The sequence below is a fragment of the Molothrus ater genome, chromosome Z (genome assembly GCF_012460135.2).
Source record: "Molothrus ater isolate BHLD 08-10-18 breed brown headed cowbird chromosome Z, BPBGC_Mater_1.1, whole genome shotgun sequence".
NCBI classification, from domain to species: Eukaryota; Metazoa; Chordata; class Aves; order Passeriformes; family Icteridae; genus Molothrus; species Molothrus ater.
In genome coordinates this window covers 14,678,119-14,702,013 of record NC_050511.2, presented here as the reverse complement: position 1 = coordinate 14,702,013, position 23,895 = coordinate 14,678,119, and positions in this window count along the sequence as shown.

Here is a 23,895-nt window from a genome sequence, read left to right as displayed (position 1 = left end):
AATAAGGAACACAATGTTGCTTAGAAATGATGCTTTTCTTTGAAAAGATGAGTAATATTCCAAGATGAAAACAATTAGTATTGGACTCATATCATATTTTTTCCAATACTTTCAAAAGAACTGGAAAACTAAGAGACATACTACAATAAACTTATAAAAACAAAAACATGAAAGGAAAATTAGTGAAGCTATTGAGAGCTGAGTATCTAAATTTGGGCTTCTGAGTCTACAGTAAAGCAGCTGTATATTAGACCTACTTTTCCAAAGGGCTGAGATGGCAGCATCTTCTCTTAAAACAGACATTTCTGAAAGTGTGATGACCTACTTAATTGTTTTCACCTGGATTTCAGCTCATAATGCTAAATTTCCATGTTCATTAGCCCTTGGGAAAGAAACATAAATTCTCTGCAAGTAGTAGAACATTATGATGAAAGGAAATAAAAAGAAGAAAAATAAATATAGTAGTAAAAAAAAACACCCTGTATTTTATAAATCTGAGATGTCATCTTTTACCTCAATTCTTTTGGCTGTCAAGAAAAGCAATGCTGTTATTTCTCATATCCTTGTTTTTCCAGAATACTGCAAGGTAGGATCAGACCCAAATGTGAAACATACTCAAAGGTTCATTTGACTGTGGAAGCAGCACTAAACCTGACCAATTTAGCCTTCTCCACTCTGTGCTCCACATAGGCTGAGTCTTTTGAACAGCCTGTTACCAGTAAACATCTGGAAATCTTTTCTGCTTTAACTAGTGATCTTCTTCTTGGATGCTGAGAATATCCTGTTCAAAGCCAGCAAAAGCAGTCCCTACTTGCCTTCTTTCCTGAGTTTAAATGCACAGTGATAGAGTGGGCTCGATTTAAGATTAATGGAAGTTAACTTATTGCACTAGGACACTGGATGAGAATATAGCTTTCCTTCAGTTCTTTGGGGAAATCCTTTGTAAAAATAAATCATTTCTACATGCATTTTGATTCCATGAATATATTATAGAACTTTTTATGTACTAACATAACATACATTTAGGAAAACATTAAAATATATATAATAGATGTATTTTTTGCCTGAGGCACAACTTCTTGTTGTTACACAATATGGTAAGTATGGCCTGATTCACAATCCTTTTTGGTCTTCTGATTGTTATACCATGGCTCTAAATATACACAGCAAGCAAGAGGAAGCACAATTCTCTAGTGGAATGCATCAGAGGGAGCAAGGCAGAGATCAGATACTAGCATTCCAGAAGAAGTTACTAGATTAATTTCCTTGCAAGAAACCTTCTGGCAGTGAGGACCAGGTGTCCCTCCCGTTCTGGTTCTGTAGAAGAACACTTTCACCCTCCTTGATCCTGCTCTAACTGTGCAAATCTGTGCTGTGTAATACAATCTCATGCTATAGAGACACAAGATCGTTTGTTTGGAACTGTTCGTTGGTTTTTTGTTTTGTTCTGGTCTTTTGGTGGTTTGTTTGTTTGTTTTTCATTAATGGTACTATTTAAGTTCTTCAGTGGTCTTATAGAAGGTCTGGGAGCACAACTTTTCCTGCACCAGATTCCTCCACAGATCACCCAAATAGAAGGGAAAGCAGACCCTAAAGGTGGGATTGTTACAAATCAGGAAGAAATATGGGATTCAGAACTAAAAGAAAAAAAAAAAAAAAGAAAAGAAAAAAAAAACCCAGTCACAGCTAAATAAAGAACCATTTATTTTTGAAGGGCAGAGAAAATCAGTGCTGGGAATTGTTCTCTTCTTAATTGTAGAGAAGCATACAGTTTCATACAGCCAGGTTCTTGAAGACTGCTGTCTGCCTACTTATGTGGCTTCAAAGAGCTGCTTATCCACACTGAGCAGAAGCTTTATTAACACAGGTCCTCCTGTCTGCACAAAAAAAACCCAAAAACATTCAGGCAAAAATGCAGTAAACTCTGAAAACAAACATATTATGACTACATGCATATGGTTGCCTGCTTGCACTAAATTATTCTAAAAGGAAAGTAAAAATAGTGATATTCAATATCAGAACAGGACATTAAACAGGGAAAGGAATATTTATTGTGCCTGATTCCTGGCATAATGACTTAGATGAACTACCAGATAAATGACTGCTGGTCTTGGCTGATGCTCTGACTAAGAGACTTAGTAAAATCTAAATTCTTTCCTGGCTGAAGGTATTTGTACCCAAAACTGGTCAATTCAATTCAGGGTTTGGGACTACTCCTATATTCCTTATTGATGAAAAACTCTTACACAATGTATTATTCCCAGTCTGTGCTTCCTGGAGTGTCACTGTCCAAAGTCTGTCACATAGTGGCAGATGATGATTTAGCCTGGATATTCAAACTCTCATCACCTTTCAGTTCAACATGAAGCATTAAGTGCCTAGGAAACACTAAGTGGTATACAACATTTCAGATTGTCCTTTTAGTAATACTGGCTACTGTAAACAGCTCAAACCTTCATCCCATTCTCTACAGTAAAGATAACAACTCATCAAGTTTGAAAGAGTTCAATAACCCCAAACCAGTATATTAGCATTATCACCTAAAGTTCTAGCCTTCCTTTAATAAATTCCTGCTCCTGAGGCAATGGCACTTGCTAGAAAAAGCCTAAAGACTGTCTGTGAAACAACAGGCATTTTCAGGGGCCGATCTAATGATTTACAATGCTTTACCCATGAATGAAGAACTAGCTTAATGCCTTCTGCTCCAAAGTAATTCCTTCAGCAGTTATTTTTTTGCCTATAGCATAAATATGCAGCAACGTGAATCTATTACTGAAATGAACTCTAGACACAGCATTTCTTGTGCATCTGCCACTAAGGAGAAGATGTGAGAATGAACATGTGGCAGATGCTACTTATGTTGCTTAATGCATTATTGGAAGGTGTTCAAATATCGGGGTGATTAGATATCATATGGAATACAGTAGAACAGAACATATGCAACAACAAAACCTAGGAAAGTGCAATTGTTCTGCAAAAAATCTGGGTTTGCTTTCCCTTTCCTCACAGCAGTGTTTTTCCCCAGTTTAATTGACTCATTCTCTCTATAAACCATAGAACAAATGGGCATGTTATTGTGAAGTCTTTTTCTTTTTTTTTCTGACCTTATCTAAGCACAAAACTTTGAATGTCTTGCCTTTTCTTTTATTTCTTTTTTTCCCTGGGCTTGTGTGGAAATTTGTTCCCTTAATGTGGTGTTTAATGGAGCTATTTTACTGCTTCCTCTAATATGTTTATGGTTTGTTCTGATATGTAGCTAGATTAATAGAACTGAGGGCCCAAGCTGGCCTCCAGGTCACCTATCTAATCTGACTTCCTGCATATCATGAGCTTCGAAGGTTACGTCTACATATTACAAAGCAGCATGATGAAGAGATGCCTGAGCTAACTCCAGAATCATAAATATTTTTGTCACATCATTATGGCATTCCTCCTGGGATGATTAGCTCAGTTGGAACACTATATAACATAGCTATACCACTGCTAGATACAAGCTAATATTTCTGCATGGGACCCCAAGGACGTCCCAGTGCAGCATATTTCAATATGTGCCTGCTTAAATTACGTTGGCATCCCCTCAATTTCACTTAGTTTCTGATGTTTGAGACAAAATAAAAATAATGCTGAATAAATATGTGGTTTTTAAAATTAATCTTTGCACATCATTCATAATTTTTGTGTTTTGTATTATAATAGAAGATATAAGTGAAAAATTAAGATAAGAAACCCTATCTGAAATATTCAGCTAGAAAAGTCATGACATATATGAAGACAAGGTGATAAGCTGAACATTAAATTATTCCTATTGTTTTTGAAACTTACATAGCAATATGCAGAGGTTTCCAAGAGGACCAGAGCCACACAAAATTTTAAGCTGTACAAAAGCAGTAGCTTTTTACTTCTTCAGGATCTTGCTCTTCATTTGCTTGTTGAAAATAAAATGCAGAACAGTACCATGGGCAAAAGCTAGCCTTGAGGCTGTTTGGGATGTCTCCATGGAAAACATCCTAAACTAAGGATCCCAGGAGATCCCTAATTTAATCATTACATCGTATATTCACAAATAATGGATCTCAGTGATTTTATTCCTGGAGGAATAACAACAACTTGAAGAAATCCTGGCAGCAATGTGACCTCTTGTTTATTACAGTTCCTATAGATTTTTATTCATTTGCCTGATGTATATTCAGATGTGTTCATTTTGAGGTTAATGGATTTCAAATAAATCAAGTTAACAGAAAGAAAACAAGGTAATACCCAGGCTTCACAGGCTTAGTCTGCATTAAAGAGCCAGCTCCAGCTGAACAAGAATCGTCACAAACATGATAGTCATTATTGTGACGGCGAACCAAGACAGTAAATAGTACAAATTTTACTAAATGAGATATAATTTTAAATCTTTGCTTATTTTTTTTTTTCTGAATTAACTTCCTCTTAGCTCTACCTTGCATGATTTAGCTCAGTGATTCTTTCTGGCTTCTTCACAAACTTTGGGTGAATATGTAGTGGGCTAAAAACATATAAACATAAAAAGAAACACTTCTTTTTCTATATACAGCCTAACAGGGTGAATGTTTGCTTCTATTATGCAGATGCAGATTTGTGCTATTGTTTTGATTTTGACCTATGCTTCCCCTATCATCCTCGAGCTCACAATCATCTATAACTTTCATACCAAAGAGCAGTAATATGAATGTAAGAAGTCACTCCGCTTTTCACCACATTCCACTTAAGCCATTGGTAGTCATACCATAAAGGGTAATAAAAGAGAGACCAAACAGTTACGAATTCGCATGTAAGAATCCACAAATGAATCACAAATATGATTTGAAAGTAATTGGGGTTTGAGACTGGTTAAAAATGTGGCAGTTTTTCTTTGGTTCTTTATTCATAACAAATATATGTGATCACTAAATGGAAAATATTTTTTTAGAAAATAACATCTTTGTGAATGAGAAATAATAACAAAATATGTAAGTCTGGAATTGATGAATTTGTTCTTAGGTTGCTTCTGTTCTTTTTTATATGCCATTTACCTTCTGATTTTCAGTAGTTTTGTCCCTTTTCTGCCAGCTGAAATTTTATGCCACATGCCTGTTCTCCCCCTAATCAGCCACTATGGAATCATAGAATCATTAAAGACCTCTAAAATAATCAAGTCCAATGATTATCTGACTGTCAACTCCATCACTAAGTCATGACCCCTAAGTGCCACATCTACATCTACTTATAGGGACAGGTATAGGCCCACCTTGAGTCCTGGATGCAGCTTGGGGTGTGACACCAACACAGAATATAATGGGACAATCACCTCCCTCCAGGTACAAGGGCTTGACCCAGGTATCATGGATGTTGATGTACTTCAAGCTCTCCTACAGCAGCTCTTTGTTGTTGTTGCCTTCCCCAGAGGACAGTGGTTGGTCACTGCTTTCTTCCCTTTGTGAGTCCCTTGGCCTCTGTTATCTTCCCACTGCTTTTCCCTCTTGGCCAAGGCCTCTGCTTTGGTATCCAGTGCTGCCAGGACCACCCCAGCTGCCAGCTCTGCCTGCTGAGTGCACGGGTGTGCAGCTGGTTTGTGACAGGGCTGGGCGCAGCAGGGGCACTGCAGGACAGCTGCCTCTCTCTGCCCTTGCTGCTGTGGATGTTGCTGCCATTGCCACAGCTGCGCTTTAGGCCAGGTCCCACTGTTCTATGGGCAGCCAGTTGAGTCCAAGGAACACAAACAGAGCCCAGGTCAGGGTCTTTCCCCCACTGTAGTGGGTTCTGATCTGTAGGGCTGGGCCATGGACTGTGGCTGTGCAAAACTGAAGGTCCAAGCATTCTGCCTGTGTCTTGCATGTGAGGGACACAGGGAGCATCTCTTCTCTAGTACTCCAGCTTTTATCTCTGGCATGTTCCCCTTGAATCAGGTCTTGGGAGCTGCAGACTTGTTATTCTTCCTGCTCCTTGGACAAGGCCCCCTCCTCGGTCTCTGGTGCTGCCAGGACTGCTTCCCCTCTTGCCCGCTGCCCACTGAGGGTATGGATGTCTAGCCAGCTTGGTGAGGGGCTGGGAGGCAGCAGAGGCAGTGCAGGGCAGCTGCCTCACTCTGTCCCTGCTGCTGTTGCCTGTTCAGAAGGCAGGAGAAGCTGCTTGTCTTTGTTCTCTGCCGCCTTTTGTTTTCTCTTGTGCCTTGGCAGTGAGAGGCACAAGGTTCTCTTCTTCCTGCGGCACAGCTGCCTGTGGTTCACTTGCAGGCAGGAGGAGGAGGAGGGAGGAGAAGGTGTTGGCAGCATAGAATGGAGACAACTGCCATGGCACACAGCAGTCCCCTTCGTCCTCACAAGCCCGGCTGTTTCTTTTGGTAAAAAATCTGAATATTAATCAGTCTGGTTCCCTTTTTCTCAAAACAGTTTCCTGGGCTGGAAATTTAGTTGGATTTGATCACCAAAAGATGGAAAACACAAGGTAAAAACTAGACTGTGTACATTCATAGTGGTTTGGTTTGTATGTGATCTTGAATCTGAAGTTTGAGCACAGACAGATTAGATACACATGCGTACACAAAGAGAACATAGTTTCTGTTGTTAAGATACCATGCCATTTTAAATTCATTAGATTTGGTCCTAAGTGTTTGCTTCCAGTATGTAAGGGAAGGGTTTTTTTGGTTGGTTGGTTGAGGCTTTTTATTGCAATTTTCCAGTTTGGGTTTGGGTTTTTTTCACTTTAGCTGTATATAATTGAACTTATGGTTAATAGCTAATGTTCTTCGTTTGGAGCCTCTACACCCAAATAATTTTCTATAGGCATTCAGTTCATCAATAGAGAATCTCATGTTCTGCAGGACATTATGCAGTGAAAATATAGAGAAGTCCCATTTCAAACAGTGAGAGGAAAGTCAAAGCAGCACATATTGATTGCCTCATTCCATCTGCATTTTGAAGGAAGAAAATGTCTGTTTCTTGTCAGCTTGCTACAGGAAGCAAAGCAGTATATAAAGGCTGCTGGAGTATGGAAGAAAAAGGCGTGCCAAGTATCATTCATGTCAAGTCCATTGTTTGATGCATGCTTCTTTTCCTTTACATCTTTGCATATTCATATAATTTAGGTTTTACCTACATGAACACGGCTTCCTGTTGTTGAACTCACAGTCAGATTTCCAAAACTTGTAATTTACATCCTGAACATATAGCTAATTATCCTCTAACCTTATTCATTCAGTAAATAGTTACAATGTTTTTAATAACTTCAGGTAATGTGTTTAGTCAATGTTGTCTCCGTAACAACAAGAAAAAAAGTGATCCATAAATTAAGTATTCCTTAGCTTTCAGAAACGTTATTTCTGAAAACTTGTGTAGATTTTCATTCAACTTGGATGCTCCTAATTCTTGCACTGTACATTAATCTATTTTTAAAATGTAGTCTCAGGGACTCAGGTACCTCAGCAGGGACACATCTGTGCTTTTTTTGGTGCCTAGTGGTCACAGGCTAAGATCTTGCTTGCCATAAAAAATAGTACAGTATTTGGAGATGTTTTTAAATTAGCTATAAACTTAGCCTCCTGTAGGTTCTTCTTTGACTAGAAAGTTGAGGGGAAAATAATCATTAAGAGATGCAAAGTTAATAAAAAACCAAACCAAAAGGTGTCTGCATTTTCTTAAAGAGTGAAGTTGGGAGTTCAGGTTCTTTTAATACTTTGTGAGGAAGGCAAGGCAAAAGTGCTTGCGTTACAAATTTGTTTATATAAAGTCAGCTAACAGTAATAATTATCATGCAACTATTCACTGAGACTTTCATGCTTAGAACTTGAATTCAGATTCATTTTTGTACCTTCCAGAGTATAGGAATGATGCAGGGCTGAAGAGATACACAGTACATAGTCAATGTACATAAGTATCGATTTCACAGAAGCAGGACTGTGTACCACATTAAAACAATCAAAAAATTGTCCCATAAGCAAAGTTCCATTTTTTCTTTACAGTATACTAAAACTACACTTCTTTTTTTGTCTTTTTTTTTCTGTGTATTCTGTCTCCTAATACTCATTCAGAAACTTTAACTTGAAACACAAAATAGAAATTGTTGCTTTCACTCCTGTGAATGAGTTCACCTACCACTGGATTTTGTGCATGTGAATGAACAAAGACCAAAAGCTTCCTTGTCTTCTCTTTCCAGCAATGAGTCTATTTTGCATTACTGCCTCTTACCTTGCTTCCTTGACTCTTTTAAATCACTGTGCACTCAACAAAACTGTCACTGCAGAGTACTTTGTGGTGAATATAATCTCATTCCAACAGCATATGCAAGTTACATTGAAGGCAGGCAGTGACAGGAAAAAGAACCTCCTCAGATCCAGGGCTCTAAACACAGACCTCTGAGACACAGTCAGGAAACAGCCCTGTGTGGTTCAGCTTATTGAGGTAATCATTCATTATTATAGCAAACACTTGTACAGCTGAATCAAAGTTACATTTTCTTTCTCAAGAAGCTACTCAGGTTTAGTTTATGGGTTTATCCAAATATTGTTGTAGGAGATGTTCTTCACTTAAAAATCCTCTCCATGACCAGAAGGGTGCATTGTCTGCACAGGATGAATTACTGCTAGACTTGAGACTGTGAAGACACATACCATGTACCATGGGTGGAGCCTGGCTAAGCATTTCAGTGTTGAAATAATGGCATAAGAAAGGCATCTTTTGACTGCCTATTGTAACAGTGCATATCCTCATGTGGAAAGCATTTTTACACCCTATTCATCAAACAGAAAAGCCTCCACTGACATTGTAAACAGAAAGATTTTAAGAACCTCACACAAGAAATCTGGCTGTAAAAGTTTATGGTACTGCTGAAACTCCTGTTGATGTCATGTTGGCAACCATGGAAATCATGTTGACTTCCTCAGCATCTGGTGCTACCACACTTGATCAGGTCAGTGGTGTCTGAATACACTAAGAAAAGGAAGACCACTTCTGTCTTGCCCTAGGGATGAAAGTTAAGAAGCTTTAGGGATATGGGTCTTAGAACAAACAGTGCAGAATTGAAAAAAAATCAACAAAACCAACCAACTGACTGCAGGCAATGTCCAGCAGTTAACTCTGCTCTGGAAATGAAGAAAACAGGAACATTTCATTTAGAAAGCTTGTAACTGCAAAGATAGGACATGAGAAGTTTTATGATGCAGAGTCTGAAGATCAATATCCTTGTGAATTCATTATTATTTGTTTGTTGTCGGAGACATGCATAGAGTTCATATTCTGTAACTATACAAACGAAAAGATTTTGTTGAAATCAAATAAGCAATACATAGACTGCTTCAAAGACAAACCAAACTGTGGTCCAACGCAATTTTCAGTGCTGCTATTATTTTTATTTAACTCATATGTTGCACCCAACTGATACGCCCTGCAAGATCACTATCAATGTTCCATCAAAAATTACTTCCCAGTATTTTAGCACAGCTGTTCAAACTATAATTTATTCTCAGAGGACAAATATAAAAAGGAAATTAATCTAGAAATACTGAAACTTTACCATATGCTATGGTTATTTTGACATAACTTCATTTGCCACCGCAGAGATCTATTTTTCAAAGATTCATGAACACGTCATGAATATCTACAGGTCAGAAAACAGCCAGCTATTATTGTGGGAAATTACATGGTTTGTTGATTGCTCCAATAATATTCAGCTGAGCTATTGGTTAAAATGGTTTCCAGAAGTACAGTTCTACTTGAGTCTTTTTTGCAGGCAGAAAATATAATCCTACAAAAATAAAATCGTTCTTCGTCATAAGGCTAAAGAAGATATTTTGTCTTGTGGTCATACAACTGGCTTTTATAACACTTGTCCAGCTGTTTATAAGATAGCTCCTTCCCTGCAAGCTGGCATAAATCTGTGCTCTGTCTACTCGGTAGCAAGAATTATATACAGAGCCATATCTGAGGTATTAAAATATGGGGGAAAAAACCTTTATGTATATAAGAAGGCATATCAGTGGTAGTTAGCAGTGCTTTTATTATTTAAATTTTTATTAAATCTGCTGTAATGAGATTGCTGCAGAGTGGAGGCTAAATTAATGTTTTGCTGATTTGGCACAAAACACTAGTGTCTGGACAGTATTAGGAAAAGTACTAGGAAAGCCAGCTGAGGAGAGGATTCATCATTCAGACCTGAGTGTGTTTGGGGCATAAACATATCTGTATTTCATAGAGTTCATGGCAAAACATGTGTCCTGGCTCTGCCAAGGTTTATTTCCTGTTTCTGAATCATAGCTGAGGATAGTTAAGTGTGGAATATTGGCCTGATGGGTCATCAGCTGGCTGTGGAAGACAGGTTGGTGTAGTTTGATTCCTCACACATTAGCACCATCCTGCACAGGATGTCATTCTGGCCCCTTCTTCTTGCCTGCATACACCTAAGCCAGATGCATTCAAAAGGCAACTTTCATAAATTAGAAACATTGCATATCCCCATGAAAGCTAAGATTTGAAACAGGAGATAATGTGGCTGTTGTTTGCAGTAAATCCAGTATGAAAAGTAGTTAATGCATTTCTGCTTATTTGCCTTTTTATAAGCCTTCTGAAAGAAAGAAACTTCTGTTCCATCAGAAGTGCTGCAAACATGTATGAAATTACCTTTGTCACCTCTGTGCAGTAGATAATTCTTATGGATGATGCATCAGCCCCTTAACATGTGAAAGAGTAAGAGATATTCAGATTTTAAACATTTGAATGTAACTTGGGTTAAATTAAGCAGCAGATCAGATATCCCACAAAACCAATCTAGAATTTCTAATTATTTTCCAATTACATTTATCATTACCTTCTGGAATGTGAAATGAAATTAATTGGAGTAGGTCAACAGTCAAACTACTAGTTCTTGAGAAAAACCAAATCTTTCTCATCTAACCCAAGCATTAAAGAGGGTCATTGAGTGCACTTTTGAAAAACATTTCAATACCCTTCTATTTCAATTTATTTTACTATTAATCACTTAATTTGTGAAACTGAGTTTCTTAAAACCCCAGTTTTTTGCTTATGTCTTCATGTAAGTCTCTATATGTTTCCAGAGTTATGCATATGTCTGGTATAAACAGATGTAGCTATAGCTTCCTGCAAACAAGATTGCAGAGTACACCTTGTCACAGAAAGCCAGGTTTTGCAGATTTTTCAATGAAGCACAAAAACTTCAGAGACAATACCTAAAAAATTACTGTAAGACTTGCATTATTCATTAATAAATTTATACACAAAGTCTTTGTTCACATAATTTCTGTGTGTTGTGCCAGCAAAAGAGAAAATAATCCCATGTCAAGGAATTTAGATCCTCATTAAGCTTCTGTATTGCTGAAGATGTAATGTTATTATGTTGCTGCAAAAAAAAAGCCATGTGAATCATTTTTTTCTCTTGTTTAATCCAAACTGATCTCAAGCAAAACAAAAGAAAGCCAAACCAGACCAAACCAGAAATACAAACAAACAAACAACCAACCACCGCTGCAATAAGATATTCTTAAGCCAAGCCCTTCACAGAGTTAAGATTTATATATATTTGAGAGTAGAGAGGAAATTCTGAGGCAATCAACACAGGTTTTCATAGAATGTAATCTCTAAGAAACTTTGATTTATTTGGGTTAGAGCACAAGGTACATAATTGCTCATCGTTTAGATTACAGGGAGAGGTAACTTCTTGTGTTACAAACTTTGAGTATAGGGGACAATTAAGACTAGGCAAGTGTTGAAAACTACTCAAATAAAGGCAAGAGTGCAGAGAATATAGCTCCTCTCATTGTTCTCTGTTACTTTTAACTTTGCCATAAGTGATGTAGCGTCATCAGTATTTTTAATAAAAAGTTAAAGGCAATTCTCATTCATATAGCTTAAGTAAAAGTGATCAACAAATATTTAGCAAACAGTTCTCATGTAACTTCTAACATATGTTTTATGTGTCTATGTGTGTGTACAGGTACACCTGCGCCCACATTTATACAGATTTAAGGGAAATTATTAATTTCTATGTCTAATAAAATCCTGGTACATTTTCACAAAAATATTTTAGATCCGACATGGACTTAGCCCTCTAAATTTACTAGATTTGAGATGTTAGAATCTATTCTGATTTTAAGAGGCTTTTCTTTGCTTGCCATGAACTACTGCATGGACTTGAATAAGGACAGAATCTCCAAAAAAGGAAGAGAAGAGAACACTGCCAGCAGCCTTGCTAGCCAAGGCCTTTAGGCAAGTTTGTTTGGGAAGATGAACATTGTTAACTGAACCATACCTGTTGGATACTAATAAAATACATTGTCAGCTTGCTATGACTCAGGCTGCATATAAGACAGCGGGCAGAAGAATTTTAGATTATAAAATATTCACTGCTTTCCTCATTTTCCTATATAGTTTCACAAGCTGGCACAAAGAATCAAGACATCATATTCCATGATTCCCGTGCAACACTAATTATAGTTTATTAATAATTCAGAAGTCATGCTAATTTAAGAATAATTTGGATTTGTAATATGTGCACTGAGCATCACAAAGATTTTGTCTAGACAAATATTCTTAAGAAATATAGGGCAAATCAATTAAAGTTAATAATTTAATATACAGGTGCATCCAGATTTTTTTTCCTTTCAACTCATATTCAAGGGCACAGTGGTTTTATTTCAGTTTAAGCTAATCTTATACAAAATAAATAAAAGCATCTTTATTTCTCTTACATCTATATTGTAAGAGTTCACAAATAACGGACAAATCCATTCATATTTTGTGCATTAGCTGTGGTTGATTCCTCCTAACTTTTTCTTTCCTCTTTTGATAAGACAGATCATAATTTTTTGCACCCTAATCCAGTACATGATTTAGGTACTTGATCACTACATTGATTTCCAGGTGTACCTGTAAGGTATGTAAATTAGAAAAGTCTCAGAAAAAAGAAAATCTAGCAAAGCCTACAATAGAGCTCTCCTCCAGAAGATCTTTTTTTCCATTTCTGCAGCACTGGTATAAAATGTAACTCTGTGAGCAATGAGTACAAGTCTTAGACCTGCTTGAAATAACAGCAGAATAGGTCATTTTCAGGAATATGTTTTGAATTACATTGGACAGATGTAATTTTAATATCATTTAGCAATTATCCTAGAGAGAAAAATGACAGCTAGATGTGAAAGAGAGGCACCAAGGGGCAGAAACAAGGTGAGCCAGGGAATAAAAAAAAGATAAAAGATACAGACGAGGGTCAATCTCTTGGTTTTCCCCAAAAAAAGGACAAAAGCAAGGAGAGTGATGAGGAGAGGAACAGAGTCATGGAGAGGGCAGAACAACTAATGTAGTTAACTCTGCATGTTGGAACTGTACCCATAATCCAAGAATGTCAACCTGGATTATCAAGTGTGAAGCATAAACAGAAGTCCTACCAAAACTCAACCTAATTTAGAAGCACAAATATTTTTTTCAGGGATATTTTTTTCTTGCAGTTTCTATCCCCCTTATTTTAGGGTTTTCTGTTTCCATTCACATTGTATTATTGCTTGAAGAGAGGAACACAGTCATATAGCAAAATGGGAGATGTTCTCTGATAAATTATATGTTTTGGAGTTATAACAGGAATTAATAAATTAAATTACTTGATATCTAAAGCAGACATTTAGTTTGCGGTTTGGTCACAAAAAAATCAACTCCAATAAAGGACCATGAAGATACTGTTCTGTTCTAGCACTCTCCAGTATATACCTCATATCTATATTTGAATTACTGCTAGTGATTCTGTTAGTAACTGGAAATTAGCATTTTCCCACACATTGTTATTTTCCTTCTGACACATAACTTTTCACTCTTTTTATAAGTTTAACATGCAGCTAATGTTAAACTGTCCTGTTCTTATCTAAGGATGCAGCTTGATGTTACAACTAAACTGATCTAACCATAAACTGCTGTCAGAAAAAGCAATCTTGCTTCCTCTTTTCTCCCAACAGCTTTTTATTTCCACCCCTTCACCCTACTTTTCACTAGCAAGGTTTTCTTTCTCTTTTTCTCTGTATTTTTCCTTTCTCTTTTTCTTTTTGTGATTTTATTTCCTTCCTTTCTTTTTTTCCCTCTCTCTCTTCCTCTGTCCCTCCCAGACTCTCCTCCTCTTGCCCTTCCTCTTCTTTTCTCTTTTCCTTCCTTGTGCCACTTCCACCACTTCCTGCCGCCACTTCCTTCTGCCACTTCCTTCCTTCCTTTTTTCCTTCCACCACTTCCTTCCTTCCTTCCTTCCTTCCTTCCTTCCTTCCTTCCTTCCTTCCTTCCTTCCTTCCTTCCTTCCTTCCTTCCTTCCTTCCTTCCGCCACTTCCGCCACTTCCGCCACTTCCGCCACTTCCGCCACTTCCGCCACTTCCGCCACTTCTGCCACTTCCTTCTGACACCTTCCTTCCACTGCTTCCTTCTGCCTCTTCCTTCCTTCTACCACTTCCTTCTGCCACTTCCTTCTTTCCCTCCCTTCATCTCTCTCTCTCCTTACCTCTGTTCTTTCCAAACGGTGGCAGGGCTGAGGTGTGGGCCAGGCTGGAGCCTGGGGAGAGGTGTAGGCAGGTGGGATGCAGGAGGGGTGCCCGTGCCTCTGATCCCCCAGGAGCGGCAGCAGGAGCCAGTCCTGGATGCCAGCAGAGGGAGCGCCCAGCTCTCCTTCACCACGGCCATGCCCCAGGGACTTCAGGAACTGAGCAATACGTGCGGAACAGGTTTGCATGGAAAAGTCCTGTCCCGTCTACTACAACATCAGAATGGGGATTTAAGACAGCCAGTTGTTTAAACTGAATAATTGCTTTCCCCTTGCCCTCATAGTAGATTTCATACTAGTCAAAGAGAATAATCGCTGTTTATTTAACCATTTGGTCAGAATTCACATCTGGGACGTGCTGTAAACAGACATGAAATAATTTCTAAAGAGCAAAGAGGTAACAGACTAACAGCTTTGAGAGAGCCAAAAGCGGCCGTGCAACTCTTACAATTTCCATAAAGCAAGTAAATTTATGTAAGAAAATACATGCGACCTAACACAAATAAAGCAATGTTCACGCAAAGTCAGGAAAGCCAAATGCTAAGCTTTAACTTCCTTAGTTTTAACTCTTCACGTTGTATATCCTGTAGTTTTTATGGTAGACCATAAATAACAAAATGATACATTAAGGTTTCCATTTAATAAGGAAACCAGGAATAGAAAATAACACATGTACAACTTGGCCAAGTAAACACTGTGGAAGCAGTCTTAAATTTTAGTGTTTCCTGAGTCTAGATTGAGGATGTTTTAGACCCACATCTGGATCAAATGATGTGACTTGAGCTCTTCTCAGACATGAAACTCTGGCATAAGATTCATTTTTACACTAGTATAACTCCACTGCACTGGTTTGGTTTTGGTTTGGCTTGATTTTTTTTTTTCAAATTTGGGGAAATTTACTGTATTTAGATTGAAAAGAAACAACTGTAAATTTTACCTGCAGAGTAATAATTGTTAAATTAAACACTGGAGAAACGGGTGAGAAGGTGAAGAAAAAAAATCACATCCTGAATAAAATTGAGGTTTTTGAGATAACCATGTTTAAACAGGAATGTGCAGTTGATTGCAACTGATAATGATCTGTCTTGAATGAAATGATACCGGGACTACTATATCAGTTGTAAGTAAATTGTTCTATATTTACACAAGCACAAGTGTGGTTAAACACCTTTGGTCACATTTAAAATATAATATCATATTTTTCCAGAGCCTACTTTCTTGACAAAAACATCTGTTTTGCCCTTTTGGTACTCATAGCAGAAAACTTCAGTTTATTTGTATAAAATACCATTATCTTTTTGAAAGCCCAGCTGAAGTCTCTGGAATGTGCACCTCTCACTTGGCTTAGAACTCTGTGCTTTGAAAATATCTACAGTCGCATTTAAAGAGAGGAAATGTAGGTGCCCACAAGCATTCTGTGTGGATCACTAATTGGAACTTATATTTGAGACCCATGGTAACAAAAGAAAAACCAAGCTGTATCTGTTGTACACTGTAAAGCATCCTATGCAGGTAACAGTCTTCAACAGCTGCAGAATGCCTAAAAGGGAGTCAAAATCAGTTTTAAACCTTGCAGTATTCAGAGTAGGCCTGGTTATGGTGATGGCCTCAGACATGTTATCACACCCACCCTGGCACATCAGACTTTCCTCAGAGGAGGATTAGAAGAAAATTTATCTTTCATCTTCCTAGGCCTTTCCCACCTGGACTCCAGATGCACTGAAGGGGGGAGGATTATTTGTTCTGAAGCCTGCGAAGGTTTATCCCTTGGGCCTTGTAGGGTGGTGTCCAGAAGATGGGTCTGGTTGGAGGTGGATGAGGATTCTGGGGCTGAGACTGGACCAGGAAACCCCAGTGGTTTTTCCACAGTTGCACACGGGGCAACTACCTAAAGTATCTAGATTTCACCACAGCTTCCAAACTCCATAAAAAAAAAAAAAAAATAAAATAAAAATAACTGCCAGCTTCACTATGAACCATTTCAAACCAATTTAGGTGACTGGTCAATATTCAAGTAACTTCAGAGTTCCCTTACAGGGTTTATTTGCTGCCACTAAATAATAGTTCTAGCTGCAGTTAAAAATCAACGTGTAAGCTAATGTACAGTAATATAAGAGTTACATAAAATGTGATTGAGAAGGAAAATGCAGTTTCTGGTAGCCAAAACAAGCAACAGAGAAAGTGATATCACATAATTTCAGGTTATGTGTTGGTAAGCTCATTATCAGAGTACAGACACTAACAGAATGAGTTTCCTGGAGAGTCCAGCACCAGATTGCAAGAGCAGATGTGACAGACCCCTCTAAGAAGGACACACATCCTACCTGGAGTGGTGAGCCCATTCTTTCTGCTTCCACCAACACAGTTTCCTCTGGCAGGAAGACAGCTCCTATGAAGGGCCCTCACCACCTATTGTCACCTGATCTTGCCAGGTTATCAACTGTGTTACAAATTCTATTTTTATAGTATTTTTCCGTTTTAGTGTATTTTTAATGTATACTTCAAATATTCTCTGCAGTACTACCAGAGCAGAGATCACTAAAACAGAGATCCCCAACTTTATTATTTCAACTAGTAAGCTATGATATGGGTCATTGTCTAGCTGCCCAGTACAGCCTGATTTAAATTGCTTGCAAGCATACCCAGAACAGACAAAATGGAAGAAGCTGTACTTTATTACCCTTTGAAAACTGATTTAGAACCATAATCAGTTTATTTATGGCTTTCTGATGAGATTGCAGCTAATGAAGTTACATTCTTTGTAAAGCTTTCTGAAAAGTCTTGAAAAGTTGAAACTGGCTTGTTCAGCAAAAGAGCAAGTAGAAGAACGAAGGAAAAGGAATATTTTAAATATACAATTGTTTCAGGACTTCATAGTGCCAGTGTTTTGGAAACATACTCTGTATTAGTCTCTTTCTTAAAAAAAAATTGATAGGAGTCCAAAACTACAAACCTTATTTTTAAAAATATGCCTTTTTTAGACCACTTTATATAATAAAAAGTTTAAACAGTTATTAATAAATAAGTGCCTCTTTTTTTCCCCTCACAGACACAGAATATTCAGTGGCCTCAGTCTCACACTCAGTATTCCATCAGTGCATTTTTGCATCTACCATAACAAACATGCCCATAGTAACAGAAAAATATTACAAGAATGGGGTCTTGCAGAGAAACTGTCAATTGTGATGATCAATTTTTAGTGATCTCCAGATAGGAAACAAATAACATACATAGCATAAGTAAAATTCCAACCATGAAATACAGGACAGTGGTAAATTATGAAATTAAAATTATGCTTCCTGAAGTAAAAGGATCTGTGCTGCAGAAAGGGATTTTTGGTGGGTTTGGAGTTGGTCCATATATGTGAGGTTTAACACTAAAGGTGGAAGGAGTGTTAAGTCATTTCAGCCACAATGTTAGACCAAGGCTCTGAATTTCAGGACTCAAGAACAGGTGCAGAGTCTCGAAGATCACAAAGGACTTTCTCTAGAGGCAGTGTGACAGGTCATCACTGGAACCGTTACAGATATAGTTCACAATTAGAAAAAGGTGGGTTATTAAGGGTCCATTTCTGTGTCTAGGAAAAACACTGGTTTTCATTATCAGGTTTTTTACCTTTCTTGGATGCCCATGACATTCAGCCAGGATTTTTCAACTTTGTTTCAGTCACTATTAGAGTAGCAGAAAATTCAGACATCAGATGGTGTCAGATAGGGTGTGACAAAGTAGAAATTTTCCACTCCAGTAGTCACAAGGAACTGAGATCCAATAGTCAAGCACGTTTATCATTTGTAGGCATTTCATATTTTATTTTAAATAGTAAAGGGTTGGTAACTTCACTAAAAGTAAAATTCATTAATGGGAGAACTTTCGGGAAAAGAAAAGTTTTAAAACTCCTTTAGGTTTCCTTTGGATGAGATGCAAACATGGGACATTTCAACACATTTTAACCAATAAACATATGAGAACAAAGGATTAAGACAGTTCTCAGTTTGCATTCCAACTGGAATACAGCTTTTATCACTAACCAAAATGTATATTGTTAAATTGGTTATCCTGGACATACAGTGAACATTTGTAATATAACTGCCTGTTCCATAAGTCCTTCTCAAATTATTGTTTTACCAAAAACCCCATAATTTTTCTTTGCTTTAAAACTCCTACTATACCAAGTTTTCTTAGTCATGTCATAATCCATTTTTACAACAGAAATCCCTAGAGAAAGCAAGAGGAAATTTCAAAAGCTCTTTATTTCAACAGAGTTGGCTCATCATAAGCAATTGTCTGAAGTACAATTATTTGAGTTATCTTAAGGCCAGAACCTTAGTAAACAGGAAAAAGGGCTATAACTAAGTTTATATTAAAGTATCTTGTTTGCAGAATTACGTCTTATTGCCAAACCTGGCATATCTTGTAACTGCTGGATGATTACCCAAGAGAACTCAGTCATTAAACTGAATTTTCCTATGCTCACTTTTTCATTAATTTGTGCCAAAACCCTTAATCTGAATCTACCTAAACACATAGGAATGCCTGTCGAGGAACAGATTAATGCTTTTTAATTCCCCCTTAATATATTGCCCAAACCTGTTTTGACCATGAAGGCAAATACAGCTGCCCAAATCAATACCAGATTCACCACCAGGTTCATCATTCCTGGCTGGTGACCCAGAGTGGCTGTCAGCAAAATAATCATTCATTTGTTGAAACTTTTTAAAAGTTGGAGCCTTAAGTCCATATCCTGACCTGTTTAAATGACAAAAGACACACTTTGCTGTGTTGACTGGCCTTGGTAGTTGAGCAACATGAAGTTAGATCAGGAGTCTCTAAGGAGTGGAAGTGGGACCAAGAACAAAGAGAAAGGTATAATTTAGGTTTTTTCAGAGTAGATTTTAACAAATTATTTTTAAATGTGGTTACAGGAACATGCATTCATTTCTGGAAAGGCTGTTTCCTGTAATTTGTGAGCTCCTCAATGGCTGAATGCAGCCCATGGTGGATGGGCTGTACTTGCAGCATCAGCTGTCCCTGAGAGAAGAAGACCTCAGCACACCCCAATCTGCTCAGGAAGTGTGGAGAAGGATATCAACTCCACCTCCTCAGCTTTCTGTCTGAGCTACAGATCATTGCCAGTCATCAGCTTCAGTGATCACCCTGCTAAAGTGTCACTCTACCTGTTTCTCCCACGAGCAAGCACAAGGTGAGCAATTGCAGCCCTTCATTTCCACTCTGACTTGCTAAATCTGAAATCCCCCAGCTTGGTGTGCAGGGGCTGACACTACCTGCCCAGTCTCAAGGACCTCAAAGACCATCTACTCAAACTCAAGTAGATGCAGGCGGGAGTATGGTGATTTTCTTACAAAGGCTGCTCTTATTTGCTGAATGATAGGAGAGGGAGGCTCTACCAGCAATAGATAATCCATAAGAAATTTTTGAAAATTTGAAAATATAAATATTTTAAATATTTTATATAAAATATATGTATTTTATATGTTGATATATAATGGTGCTGGCAAATCTTTTGCATCTGGTCAGTTGTCTATGGTTTGTATCTTTTCTGTACATGTCAAATGGGATTATAGGAAATTAGCATAATTTAATGTCACAGTTCCATAATCTTGTATTAGAAAATATTTTTTTTAAATACAATCATTTTCATAAACACCTCACTGATTTATGTTATATACTAAATTAATTTATGCATTCTAAATCATAAATTGATATATATCATAAATATATATCATAAATTATATATATTCTATATCATAAATTCTAAAAATAACATTATGAGAGTTATATATATATGTGTGTGTGTGTGTGTGTGTATATATATAAAATTTTTCATTTGGCATTTAGTTTTTTAGGAGGGGAATGAATGTATGCTGTTTCACAGGTAGGTATTTATGGGTTGTTCTTCCAACTTTCCTGGGACTTCCTAGTTATACAATGATCCTTGTTGGGAAAGTCTGCACTAGGTATAACATAATATTTTCAGTCTTTGCTACCTTTATATAGTATCAATAAAACACAGATGTTGTAACATGTTATTAATATACTATAATTACAGAGGTTAAATTGAATTATACTAAAACATGAATTAATTATTTTCATTGTTATGAAGGACACTACTAATCAAAAATTTGTCCAACATTTTAAGAACCAGTTAAAAATATTTTGTGGATTGTTTTGCACCACACTTGCTTGACAACCAAGGAATGAATTGTGACTCAGTATTTAGACAAATATCATGGTAGCATTGTGGTTGTATTAGTGAAATTATTATTCAAATTATTCATATGAATTTAACTATGAAACTGCAGCTGTTAAACCCATGGCCTTTAAACATATAAGAGACATATTGCCAGTAGTCAGAATTTCACAATCACTTTGCTAACTATTAATTTTTTGCACAGACAGATAATGCCAATTCAGGTCATAGCTTTTGGTTTGAGCACTTTACCAAGGTTTAGAGCCAGACTTTCATACAAGCAACCAGATTATGATTAACTCTTTCCCGTGCTGAGATCCCTGCTAACATTCAGATATATTCCTTTTCCTAGACTTAGAAGTCTACTCAGAAATCACTTTTCATAAATTATTAGAATAAATAAAGTCTAATTGTCCTCTGATATATAGCATAGATGAACTGAGCAAGCTGTATTTGCACCTGCTGCAGGTGGTTGTCTCTGAAATTTAGTGGTAAAAGGAGAGATATTTCAGAAAGAGGAAATTATTTCAGGCCTTATCAGAATTAGAACATTCAATTAATGCAGGTTGAATAGTCCTTATTTCCCAAGATGTGGGTCAAAGTGATAGATTTGAAGTCCTCCCAAATTTACGACTTCCAAAGAAGAAGAACATTTCTGAATAGAATATGTATTAGGGCTATTTTGGAATTTTCTTTCAGGATGATTTTTTTTTTCAAGAAAAGCTTTATATTTTGATTTTAGAAAATTGCAGTTCTTAAGACGAAAATGGTAATTTCCAGCTTTGCAAATTGTTCTGGGGAGGCTATGGAAAGAGTCAGGAAAGAAAGGCTTCCAGCACTGAGAGTCTGGAAAGCCTTGGAGGCTGCCAGCCTCTGAACAAGGCAAGACCCTTGCTCAGGGTCCCATGTTCAGCCCCCTTTTGGCTGAGCTTCCTGGCCTTGCCTGCTACCAGTGAGTGGACATTTCCAGGCTTCCAGATTCTGCTGTGGGGAAGAAAGACAGCAAGTATAGAGCAGTCCTTGTATTTAAGTTTGTCAGAAAGAAAAGGAAAATTAATTTAAGAGGTAAGAATTTTGTGGAGGTTTTATGACTTGGAATAAAAATTTCACTGCTTCTCAATCCAGGTTTAATTTTAATTAACCAAAACTGAAAAATCCTGTCTTTCAATAGATAGGTTGAATAACACTTGAATTTTATTCCTACTGCAATTTTCATAAGCCTGTCTATACTCCTAGAATGTTATTCAATTTTGTGCTATGCTTGCTGTACAAAAAATAGCTTATAGTCTGATGACATTTACAGAAAGGAACAAAGGCCTATCTTTGTTAAAATGTAACGAGAAGCCAAGTCTGCATATGACAAATGTTTGTGGGAAACTAGCTTTCCAGAAATTTTAGTCATGTTTAATAAAACACACCTGAAACCTTTATTGTATGAACACAAGGAACCTGGTAGAAAAAATGGGTGAAGAGCTGCTAGTCCAGGATATGAAACCAGAGATGGTAGAAGTTACAAACAGCTACTGTAACTGAAGCATAGGTGTAGGATTTAGGGGAATAGAGAAACATGAGGATGAAGATGCCAAACTGAACACTAGTGATGACTGACACTGTGAAAAAAAACTAATATAAATAAAAGCAAATTGAACGAGTCAAAAAATCAGTCTCTGATAAAGAATGACGGTGCATTCTGGATTAATGTTGTAAATCTCTGTGAAATCTTTGGATTAGATTTATATATAAACAAAAATCTTGGTATTTTTAGTAGAGACAAAAACTACTGCGAATTTATATAATTATGGGAGACTATAGCATTGGATATTCAACTTATGAAAAACAAGGCTGTGCTAGTCAGCCCTGGGTGGGGTGGCTCTAAGCTGACAATCAGCTGAACCCATGGGAGGTGAGGGTGTGTTAGACTTTGTTTGCAAAAGTAGTAAAAGGAATCTGAAACACTTGCCCATGAGCAAAAGAAGATATGGGCACAGAATCATAGAACAGTTTACACTGGGGAAGCGCTCCAAAACTATTGTATCCAACCCCCAACCCAGAACTACTGTGTTCACCACTAAAGCATATCACCAAATGCTATATTCCCAGCCTTTAGAACACTTCCAGGGATGGTGATTCCATCCCTTCCTGGGAAGCCTTTTCCAATGCCTCACTACATTTTCACTGATGAAATTTTTCTTAGTACTGAGTGTAAACCTTTCCTGTCGCAGCTCAAGGCCACATCCTCTTCTCCTGTAGCCTGTTACCTAGGAGAAGAGTTGCTTTACTTTAATAGAGGGACCAAAAAAAGCTCACCCTGTGCAGTGCAGGGTGTCAGTTTCAGATGGGCAAACTCAGAAATTCGCTGAGTTATGAAGTATTTTGGCTTGGTGATAAAGAATACTCACACTCCCTCATTTTCTTCTTTACAGTTACTGAGTGGCTTTGGTATGAATTTATTTCCCATTTTGGGGATACTTAGTGGAATTTGTTGAGTGACAAATATTTTTAACAATAAGTGTTGTTAAGTGCTAAGAAAGCCTCATTCTGAACGCTTTCTCTTTGCATTTGTGGTAATATTTTGGTGTTTATGCTGTATTTATAAACTTGGGATACATTATGAAATCTTTTCTGAATACTTTAGGCTAGACAAGGTGTACTTAAATAGTTCACTGGTAAATCTGCAAATATGTAATTTTTACATGGTAATGGGCATTTGAAAGCACAGCTTTTACTGCTGTTGAATGATACAATGAAATTCAGTTTTGGAGGCTTCTAGCTCTAGATCAAAGATCATGCAGCCATGAGTCACTAAGTGTTCTTGCATTAATTTTATAATGGTGTTTCAGGCGCATTCCAAAATCACTGTTTAACTAAACTGTTAACTTGTTTGGATTTGTACCAAATTATTTGTCTTTGCAGAATCAGCATGCATTCTGGCTTTGTGCTTTGGCTGATCTATGCCTGTGCTATACCCTATATATATTTCTCAGAACTGGAATGTAAACTCTTTAGTATAGCAGACAGACACATACACCACAATCAAAAGAAGATATAATGCAAGACAGCAGAAATAATAATAGTAATGATAATTCTATAAATTAAAGAAGAAAACCAAATTAAACCAAAAACCGAAAACAAAACAAAAAAAAAACACCCCAAAACAAAACAAAGAACT